Raw genomic sequence first — 10176 nt, forward strand, 5'->3', positions numbered from 1 at the left:
TTTTAAAAAGCAACTTTATTGAAGAAAAACTGACACAAATAGACTACAGATAAAGTATACAATTTGAAAAATTGTGACATCTATATACACCCATGAAACAGTACAATCAAGATAGTGAATGCATCCCTAGCACCTAAAAGTCCCTCATGTCCCAGAGTAACCTTCTCATACCATCCCCCTCCCCCAGTTCTCAAGCTTTCATTTGTTTCCTGTCACCATAGATTAGTCAGTATCTTGCAAAGTTTTACTCTCATGCAATGGTAGAGTATACACTTCTTGTTGGGCTTCCTTCACTCAGCGTAATTACTCTGAGATGTATTGACATTGTGGCATGTATCAATAGTTAATGTCTTTTACATTGCTAAGTAGCATTCCATTGTATGGATATACTGATGTTTGTTTATTCTTCTGTTGATGGACATCCATTCATCTATTGATGGGCAGTTGTTTCCATCTGTTGATGGACAGTTTTTATTACAAACAAAACTAGAAACGTGTGTATAAGTCTTTGTATGAACATATGCTTTCATTTCTCTTTGGTAAATACCTTGGTTTGGGATGGCTTGATCGTATGACAGGCAGTTATATATTTAACTTTTTAAGTAATTTCCAATGTGTTTTCCAAAATGGTGGCTGTATTTTACATTCCCACTGGTGGTATATAAGAGTTCCACTTACTTCACATTGCTGCCAACTTTTAGAATAGTAGCCTTAATTTTAGCTATTCTGATAGGTGAACAGTGATACCTCACTGTGGTTTTTATTTGCATTTTCCTAATAACTACTGATGTTAGGCATCTTTTCATGTGGTTATTTGTCACCCATATATTTTATTTAGTAAGTGTCTGTCCAAATATTTTGCCCACTTAACAAAAATTAAGTCAGTTCCTTGTGATCAAGTCTTAATAAGTCTTTACGGTCGGGCACTGTGGCTCACACCTGTAATCCCAGCACTCTGGGAGGCTGAGGCGGGCGGAACATGAGGTTAAGAGATTGAGACCATCCTGGCTAACACAGTGAAACCCCATCTCTACTAAAAATACAAAAAATTAGCCAGATGTGGTGGCATGCACCTGTAGTCCCAGTTACTTCGGAGGCTGAGGAAGGAGAATCACTTGAACCTGGGAGGTGGAGGTTGCAGTGAGCTGAGATTGTGCCACTGCATTCAAGGCTGGGTGACAGAGCAAGACTCTGTCTCAATTTAAAAAAAAAGTGTTTATATGCTGTAGATTCAAGTTTCAGAAAAATATGAGGCAAAGATTTTCTCCCAGTCTGAGATTTGTGTTTTTGTTCTCTGCAGTATCTTTTGAAGATTAGAGTTTTCACAAATTTTGATGAAGGCCAGTTTACCAAGTTGTTCTTTTATAGATTATACATTTAGTGCAGTATCTAAGAAATCTGCTTACCTTGGGGTCATAAAAGTTTTCTCCTTTGTTCTATTGTAGATGCTTTAAACTTTCAGGCTCTACCTTTAGGTTTGTGATTCATTTTGTTAAAGGCTATATTTTTCCATATGTTGTTTTTTCACCTTTGTCATAAATCAGTTGTGCATGTAGGTGTGGGATTGTTTCTAGGCTCTTTATTCTGTTTCTTTGAGCTATTTGCCTTATTTTGTACCAACACGACACTGTTTTTAATTACTATAACTTTATAAACATTTTGAAAATCAGGTAGTGTTAGCTCTTCAACTTTGTTGTTTTTTTGATAATTTTCTCTGTTGTAGATCCTTCACATTTCCATATGAAGTTTAGAATCAGCTAATTAATTTTTGGAAAAGTGCCTATTGGGATTTTGATTGGAATATTGTTGAATCTATGTATAAATGTATTTAGAATTGACATTTTAAATAATATTGATCCTCTTTACCTATGAATAAAGCCTATTTTTCACTTTTTGAGGTTAGCTTTGGTATGCCTGAAATTTTTTATTTCACTTATAACCTTTAAAGATATTTTTCAGTGGATAATTTTAGGTTGACAATTATTTCTTTATTATTGCTTCATTATCTTCTAGCATGTGTTATTTTGGATGGGAAATCTGTCATTCTTTTAAAATTTTTATTTATTTATTTATTTTTGTAGAGATGGATTCTTGCTTTGCTGCCCAGGCTGATTTTGAACTGGCTTCAAGTGATCCTCCCACTTTGGCCTCCCAAAGTGCTGGGATTAACAGGTGGAGGCACTGTGCCTGGCTGAAATCTGCCATTCTTTGTTCTTTTTTTCTGGCTGCCTCTTAGATTTTCTTTTTGTCACTAGTTTTAAGAAATTTGATTAAGGTGCAGTAGCTCATGCCTGTAATCCCAGCACTTTGGGAGGCCGAGGTGGGTGGATCATGAGGTCAGGGGTTCAAGACCAGCCTGATCAACATGGTGAAAGCCCATCTCTACTGAAAATACAAAGATTAGCTGGGCATGGTGGCATGAGCCTGTTATCTCAGCTACTCAGGAGGCTGAGGCAGGAGAATCACTTGAACCCTCAAGGTGGAGATTGCAGTGAGCAGAGATCGCACCTCTGCACTCCAGCCTGGGCAACAGAGCTAGACTCTGTTTCCAAGAAAAAAATAAAAGAAAGAAAGAAATTTATTTATGATGTGCTTTGATTTATTTTTCATGTTTCTTGTGCTTGGGATCTGTGAGTTCATAGTTTTCATCAAACTTAGACAACTAATGGCTATTATTTCTTCAAATATTGTTTTGTATGTTCAGGGATTCAAACTATGCATATATTTGGTTTATTGATTTTTTTCACTGCTCATTTATTTTCATAGTTTTTAAATAAATTTTATTTCAAATAGTTTCTATGATCATGTCTTTAAGTCTACCAACTTTTCCTCCTGCAAAGTCTAATCTGCTGTTAATAGCATCCAGTATCTTTTTCATCTCAGATCTTAGGGTTTTTATCTATAAATATTGAATTTGAATCTTTAAAAAATTTATGCTATGTCTTTACTTAACATGTTCTATCTCTTTTATAGCTTTCTGAACATATGGAAAATAACTGTAATAATTGTTTTAATGTCCTACTCTTATGAACTGTAATCATCTGTGTCATTTCTGGGTCAGTGTCAATTGATTGATTTTTTTTCTTCATTATGGATTCTATTTTTCTGCTTGTCTGTATGCCTAGTAACTTTTTATTTGCATGTCATGCATTTTAAATTTTACCTGTTTGGGTGCTTGATATATTTGCATACATTTGAATAATCTTGAGTTTTACTCTGTAATGCAGTTTACCTTTTGGGGAAAAGTTTCTTGAAAACAATTCCTCAGGAGAAAGAGCATGTTTACTTTTAAGCTTTGTTAGGTATGACAGGAGCTCTGCGAAGTGGGGCCAGCACTGTCTTTAGTCTATTTCATCCCTACTACTGAGGCAAGACATCCCTTACTATTCCAAATGATGACCTTGCCCTGTGAAAGTTTGCACTGTGGCTATTGGAAACAAGAATTCCAATTTTTATGTGAACTCTGGGCATTGTCCCTCTAATTCTTTCAGGTGATTCTTTCCCTGGCTTTGGGTTTCTTCCTCACAGAGAGCCTCAGTGCTGATCTGTGCTCAGCCAAACAGTGGAGAGAGAGACCCTCTGCAGCATTCTAAAGTTCTCTCGTGCAATTTTTTTATCTGGCATTCTGCCCAATGAAGTTCAACTGTCTTGTCATCTCTGGACTCCCAGCTTTGTCTCCTCAATTATAGAAGATGGTTGGGCTCCACCTGGGCTCTCCTTGCTTTGTGCCTTGGCCCAGTCTTGGATAATCATAGGGCTTTCTCATTTGTTTTCCATTTCTCAGTAATCCCTGTCTTTTGTTGCCTTATAGCCAATGTCTTGAGTGTTATTTCACGTGGGAGGTCAACTTTGGGCCTTCTTATTCCATCTTGATCGGAAATGGAAGTGTTATTCTTGATCATTGAAGGCAAGAATTTACTCATATTTGTGTTCTCCACTTCCCCAAGTACTAAAACTTGAACGTAGTAGCCAATGTTTACAGTTTTTTGCTAAATTGAATTTATTTAACATTCAATCTAACATTTAATTTAATGAGTAAGTCTGAGATCAGCACTGTGAATATAAAAATGCATTAAAAATGGCTTTTAATTTTCAAAACCTTACATTATAGTGGGTCGTGAATATATGTTAAAATCTATTTATAATGCAAAAAACACTAAATGAGAAAGTACCTCAATTTGGAAATTAACATTTTATTAAATACCTACTGTATGCCACACTCTGAGCCAGTGACCTGACACATGTTATCTTTCATTATTCACAATAATCCTGAAGTTCATATTAAACTCCTTATTTTATAGACAAGAAAAATTAGGATCATTGATGCAAAATTATAGTTCAAAGTTACATAAGCAAAGAGCAAAAAGGCAGCAGTTGAATCTTTCTCTGACTTCAAGTCCCATGCTACTTCTATGTGCCAAGCTGTCTTCCAAGAAGGAAGGGAGTAATAAATCAGAAAAGCCATTGAGAAGTGATGGCGTGGAAGCCAGAAAGGTATTTGAAAAACTAGAAAATGCATTTTATGAAGAAAATTAAAGAAGTCAGTTCTAGCTAATATTTGCAAAAGTTGGAGTTTCGAGAGATCAAAACATGCTCAGGATATGGAAATTAGCTTCCTGTGGCATGCTCATGCTGGGTTGGAATCGGGGTGTTGGGGCCAAAAGTTAGACTGGTAAGGCCAAGTTCAAATAACAAAGAAACTTGCTGAAAGAATCTACGCTTCATTCTGACGGCACTTGATAACCACCCAGTATTTTAATGTGGGAGACTGATATGATGAAAGTTGTGACTTAGAACGCTCTAGCTGTCTTTGACTCGGAGCATGATTTGGGTAGTCAACCAGTAAAGAATCCTGTTGTCCCTGGCTGCATGGACGAAGGCCCAAACAATGGCAGGAGCCTTGGGGATGGAAAGGAAGGAAAAAATGGACAGATAAATAGAAGACTCAATGACAGAAAGAAGGACAGACAAGGACAGTTCATTGGCCTTTAATTTGGACAGTTGCGGAGATGATGGGGCCACTAACCAATAAGTCTGGAAACAGCGACAGGTGGGAGGATGACAGAGTAACAAGGAAACAACACACTGTGTTTTGGAAGGGCTGAAATTGAAGTATAAACAAGACATGCTGGTAGAGAGGACCAAGAGGCAGGTGAAGAAGGAGACTCAAGCTGAGGAGACATTTGTGCACCTAGGATGTGGTGTCAGTTAATATAATATGTGGGGATGACATTATTCTTATAAAGTATATTGAGTGAAAAAACTCAGACTAGAGAAAGAGCACCAGCATTTCAGGGCAGAAACAAGGAAACAAGCCATATTAGGCAGTAGAGAAAAGCCGACAGTTTGCAGTTCTATTGCCTGGGTGAGTTAAACTCTTAAGTCTAAATTTTTTCATCTATAAAATAGCTACGATAAAACTTAGTTCTTAAAGTTACCGTAAGAATTATGCAAGGAGATCTCACTGAATCATAAGTTGGTAAAATTTTTTAATGCATTTTAATCTCCACTTCCCATTGAAGAAGTACCCTTTTAGAGTGTTTTCTTGGTTTGGGGGCTTTTTGCGGAGGAGAGGTGGTACAGAAGTGGTCTGAAATTAATGGATTTTCTGTCTTTTGTGAGAACATAAACCAACTGAAGAGGTGGAAGAAATAGTATTTAGAATGCCATGAAAGAAGTGGGTGATTTCCCCGGATTCTGAAGTGTAGAGAAATCTGTGGATATGAGTAGGTGGTTCATTCCAGGATGTGTTGTGTGATCTTCTAAGGGAGATAGAACGCTGGGCACTGGGGGTCCTGGCCGCCATGTGCAAACAGAAGATGGGCAAGTCTCCAGGCATTTCACCCATCATTTTTCATTTACCAGATTCTGGCATGACTTGGAGGGAACATGGGAACTACCATAAAGACTGAATCAGGGCAGGGCACAGTGGCTCAGGCCAGTAATCCCAGCAATTTGGGAGGCCAAGGTGGGTGAATCACCTGAGGTCAGGAGTTTGAGAATAGCCTGGTCAACATGGTGAAACCCTGTCTCTACTAAATATACAGAAATTAACCAGGCTTGGTGGTGGGCACCTGCAATCCCAGCTATTTGGGAGGCTGAGGCACAAGAATCGCTTGAACCTGGGAGGCGGAGTTTGCAGCAAGCCAAGATTGCACCTCTGCACTCCAGCCTGGGCAATAGGGTGAAACTCAGTCTCAAAACAAACAAACAAAGAAACAAACAAACACTGGCCAGGCACAGTGGCTCCGGCCTGTAATCCTAGCACTTTGAAAGGCCAAGGCGGGTGGATTGCCTGGGCTCAGAAGTGGAGACCAGCCTGGGCAACACAGTGAAACCCCATCTCTACTAAAATACAAAAAAATTAGCTGGGTATGGTGGTAGATGCCTGTAGTCTCACTACTCAGGAGGCTGAGACAGAAGAATTGCTTGAACCGGGGAAGCAGAGGTTGCAGTGAACAGAGATCACACCACTGCACTCCAGCCTGGGTGGCAGAGCGAGACTCTATCTCAAAAAAAAAAAAAAAAAAGAAAAGAAAAGACTGAGTCACTGAATCAGAACATTGCAGGCAGGCTGGACATTTAGATTCCTAATTTATTTTAAGGAAAAGTTTTATTTCTTGTGGCTTGAAGTAGATACCAATTACATTTGGAAAATGCACCATGCTTGCGATATGTCAGGTGTTCAATGAATACTAGCTAAATGAAATCAATCCAGAAACAAAAACAAAAAAGAATGGAAGGAGCAACCTGAGCGGTAGGGAGAGAGCCAGGAAACAGTGGGTATTGTAAAATCCAAGGACAGAGACACTTTCAAAAGAGAGGCAGTGGTCGATGACGTCAAATGCCAGAAAGAAGTTAAGTCAGACGGGAATTTGAAAGTATTCTTTGAATTTTGCAAGAAAGCGGTCAGTAGTGACCTTCTTGGCAGCACATTCAATGAGGTGGTCTGGAAAACATTGAAACTGCACTGGGATGAGGAGGGAATGGGAGGACACACTGGAAGCAGTCAGGGGAGACTTTGAACAAATTGAGGAAGGAAATAAGGGAAATAGACAATAACTGAAGAAAGGGTGTAGGATGAAGGAATATTTTATTTTATTTAGGATGTCAAAAACTGTATAGACTGTTGGAAAGGAGATTGGAAGATCCAAGAAAGGAACTAATGGGTAAAGCAATTGAGTTATAAATGAATTTAAAATGAAAAGCAATTGATGGATAAAGAATCAGGTGTAATAAATTTGCCTTCAATTTGATAAATGAATATAATTACCTCATAGGATAGGTGTTATTATAGAATAGGTGATGTATATTAGACTTTGTAAAATGGTGGCCTGCAGGCTGGATATAGACCTCAAATTGCTTTGTTGCACCCACATAATATTTTAAAAATTGAATTAGATGCCAACATGTAAAAGTCAATGAATTTCACAGTTTTTTTTTTTTTTACCTTTTTAAAAATGTTAAAATGTTTTTGCCAGGCAAAGTGGTTCATGCTTGTAATCCCAGCACTTTGGGAGGCTAAGTGTGGGGTGAATCATGAGGTCAGGAGTTTGAGACCAGCCTGGCCAATATGGTGAAACCCTGTCTCTATGAAAAATTCAAAAACTTAGCTGGATGACGTAGTGGGCCCCTGTAGTCCCAGCTACTTGGGAGGCAGAGGCAGAAGAAGTGCTTGAACCTGGAAGGCGGAGGTTACAGTGAGCTGAGATTGTGCCACTACACTGCAGCCTGGGTGACAGAGTGAGACTCTGTCTCAAAAAGAAAAAAAAAAGAGATTTTTAACTTAACCATCATTTGTAGGCTATATTTCTTGTCAAGCATCAACAGAGGGGGCCTATTTGGCTGTCCAAGATTGGGGTTGGCAAACGTTTTCCACAGAGCAGGGGTGTCCAATCTTTTGACTTCCCTGGGCTATATTGGAAGAAGATTTACCTTGGTCTACCCATAAAATATACTGATGAGCTAAAAAAAATCATGGAAAAAAACCTCATGTTTTAAGAACATTTATTAATTTGTCTTGAGCCTCATTCGAAGTTGTCCTCGGCTGCATTCAGCCCACATGCTATGGGTTGGACAAACTTGCTATAAAGGGCTGGATAATAAGTATTTCAGGCTTTTCCACATAGTCACTGTCTAACCTCTCAGTCTTGCTCTTGAAGTTCTAAAACAACTATAGATAACATGTGAATAAATGAATGGGTATTGCTATGTTCCAATATACTCTATTTATAGACACTAAAATTTGAATTTCATATACTTTTCATGCATCAGGAAATACTGCTTTTCTTTAGATTTTGTCTTCAACCATTTTAAAAAAGGAACAATTCTTAACCTCTTGGCCAGATAGACACAGGTGGCTAGCTGGATTTACCTGTGGGTCATAGTTTGGGACTGTGCCTCCTAGATTATGAGTCCCTGTATTAGTTCCTTCTCACACTACTATGAAGACATACCTGAGACTCGATAATTGAAAAGGAAAGAAGCTTAATTGACTCACAGTTCTGCATGGCTGGGAAGGCCTCAGGAAACTTACAGTCATAGCAGAAAGAGAAGCAAACAAGTCTTTCTTTGCATGGAGGCAGGGAGGAGAAGTGCCAAGCAAAATGGGGAAAAGCCCCTTAAAAAACCATCAGATCCTGTGAGAGCTCACTCACTATCACTAGAACAGCATGAGGGTAAACACCCCCATGATTCAATTACCTCCCATTGGGTCCCTCCCATGACATGTGGGGATTATGGAAACTACAATTCAAGATGAGATTTGGGTGGGGACACAGCCAAACAGTATCAGTCCTATTGTATCCCTTTCTGCCCTAGGTGGAGTACAAGTTGTCATTTTTATTGTGTCTGTGCTTTTGTTTTTCTTACACTCATTACTTTACCTCTTTATAGGCGCATTTAATTTTGACCCTCATGCAGGGTGACTAGGCATCTCCAATTGAACTGAATTGGAGGATTTCAGCATGAAAACTTGGCAACCAGGATGAGCTGGTAACGTTACCCCTATGTTTATCTTCTTTTACATTTCTGTTAGTGCTTTGCTGTCAAAAAAAACACTGTTATCTTAATTAACTAATTTAATAATGTTTTGACTCTTTTCTCCCTTATAGCTTTGTAATCTCAGTAATAATTCCAACTAGTGTTGCACTTCGATGTATTTACCTCCCTCATCTTAAAACTGGTGGGTCTTATCTTGTTCATTATTATATTTGGAGAACTTTGCATAGTGCCTGGCACAAATTTGATTTCCACCGTGTGGTATCTGAGTGGCTGACCAACCTGATTCTCTTTTCACCCTTTGAGATAGTTAATGTAATTATGGGTAAAAATCATTAGGCAGAGATGAAGACATAATGGTGCTCCAGAAACCCCCATCTCCCAGCTTTGTCTTCCTGAAATGAGAATGGCCTCTTTTCTTTTTCTTTTTTTTTTTGAGGTAGTGTCTGATACTGTCACCCAGGCTGGAGTGCAGTAGCATGATCTTGGCTCTCTGCAACCTTTGCCCCTGGGTTCAAGTGATTCTCCTGCCTCAGCCTCCCAAGTAGCTGGGACTACAGGCATGTGCCACCATGCCCAGCTAATTTTTGTATTTTTAGTAGAGGTGGGGTTTCACCATGCTGGTCAGGACGGTCTCTGTCTCTTGTCTTTGTGATCTACCCACCTCGGCCTCCCAAAGCACTGGGATTATGAGCATGAGCCACCATGCCCATCAGGAATGGCCTCTTTTCTGTGTGCTGATGGACATCCTCTCTGGTCCAGGGAAACACCCCAGCAGGAGGCCTGAAGCTTTTTTGGCCTATTTCCCCATTCTGCTAAAAGTCAGCTCCCCACTTGGACAAATGAATCCAGTCTCTCTGTTGTCCCTTTCCCATAAACAGCTTGAATCTGCAACATGAGGAAAGATTCTGGGACTTTGAAATCAAACATGAGTTCAAGTCTAGGCTCAGCCATGCACTGGTTCTTGGATGTATTTCTCATGTGTGGTCAGCTCATTTATACCATACAGATGGTCATACCTACTTCTTTGAATATTTGTGGAAGTTAGAGATCTTGAATATACAGCACCTAGTATTATGCCTGGTTCAATGAATGTTAGATTATCTTTATGGAGAAGAAAACCCAGGGGTCTGGCCGTGGAAATATAGACTAACCATATTACTATTTTGAGAGCTT

This window comes from Callithrix jacchus, chromosome 16 (genome assembly GCF_049354715.1).
Source record: "Callithrix jacchus isolate 240 chromosome 16, calJac240_pri, whole genome shotgun sequence".
NCBI lineage: Eukaryota > Metazoa > Chordata > Mammalia > Primates > Cebidae > Callithrix > Callithrix jacchus.